General features: G+C 45.1%; 1 protein-coding gene across 1 annotated transcript in view; it reads left to right on the top strand.

Annotated features, from left to right (window-relative positions):
* The window catches only part of peak1 (pseudopodium-enriched atypical kinase 1), a 23,172-nt gene that overhangs the window by 10,099 nt on the left and 11,763 nt on the right, over window positions 1–1,310 (top strand). The gene's annotated exons all lie outside the window — the stretch shown is intronic.

The raw sequence follows: 1,310 nt of genomic DNA, 5'->3' as shown, positions 1-1,310 counted from the left end.
CCGGCATGCAGATTTGGCCACTTTTACATTAAGAGTTTTTCAGAAAGAACTCAGTGGTCTATAATAATGATAATAATACGATGATGATGATGATGAGTGAAAATAATACACATTACACTGACACCAGCAAACTGGTTGATCCTGTAAGAGAATGTGCTGTTTATAGGACTGAGTCTTTTGGACGTTTCAACAAGAAGAATCTGTCCGGAGGACCTGACTCCACCCTGTTGTTCTGCTTTGCCGTGTGAAGTGCGGCTCCGCTCGGCGCTCTTCCTCTTGGTTCTTCTCAGGTGGAGGTGATTTGCCACTACAGTGGAGCCTGACCTGTTTCCCTGCTCTGGGGGTGGATTGTTCATTTGTGTTTGATACACTGCACCCGTTGCGGTCCTTAATCGTCCTGTAATCAAACTTCATTTTCTTTAGCTTATCTCTGCACTCCATCATCCATCATCTCCGATATCTCTCTGTAAATACGCTCATTTCTTGTGGCGCCCGCCGTCAACACGATGAGGAAGTGGAGGTTCAGATGTAGTTTTCAGTTTTGCTGCGGGTCAACCAGTGATGTAGCTCCGCTGGCCAATGGCTGCTTTTAACGTCAGTATTGGCCTCTTAGAGCCCACTTGGAACCTGAAACAAGGTGGTCCCATAAACTGGGCTGAGTGGGGTGGATACCAACAGTGGAGAGGCTCTTAACTGGTGCAGAGCCAAAGAGAGTTGAGACGGTGGCAAACCACCATTGCTGCTGTAGTTTTCTGTGAAAGGATTTTAAAGTAGAAAGTCTGGTTATGTGCCAATACATCTGCATCCACCTTGTCTGGAAATTGGAATTAATTTATTCGTTTGCTTTTTGTTAATTGCATAGCTTTCGTAAACATAAATGATCTTAACTTCTTGTTTTAGAACCCGTACAGTTCGTCCCGACTCTGTGGGTCAACCATGTTTTGAGAGTCCAGCTCGCCCGTTCTGGGCAGACACATCCAGTTTGAGGAGACCAAGCCCATACTGAAGATTGTTAAATCTGATGAAGCGAGTTTGAACATTTAGAGAAGATTTGAATACTTACAAATTTGAGAAGTTTTCCCAAAAATGCCTGTCCCTAATGTCTTCTATTCATATTTCTGTTAATGTTTTGTAACGTGGCGCCTCTGGATTTTATGTGGATAATATAAAACACGGTGGCACGGAGGCTCAGTTGGTAGAGCTATTGCCTCTCGTCAAGAAGGTCGCAGGTTCAAATCCCGGCCTGGGACCTTTCTGGGTGGAGTCTGCATGTTCTCTCCGTGCACGTGTGAGTTTTCTCCAGGTGCTCC

The sequence above is a fragment of the Nematolebias whitei genome, chromosome 10 (assembly GCF_014905685.2).
Source record: "Nematolebias whitei isolate Nwh7 chromosome 10, NemWhi1, whole genome shotgun sequence".
Taxonomy (NCBI): Eukaryota; Metazoa; Chordata; class Actinopteri; order Cyprinodontiformes; family Rivulidae; genus Nematolebias; species Nematolebias whitei.
The sequence above is the reverse complement of the archived record's forward strand: the minus strand, read 5'-3'. Positions and strand labels throughout refer to the sequence as shown.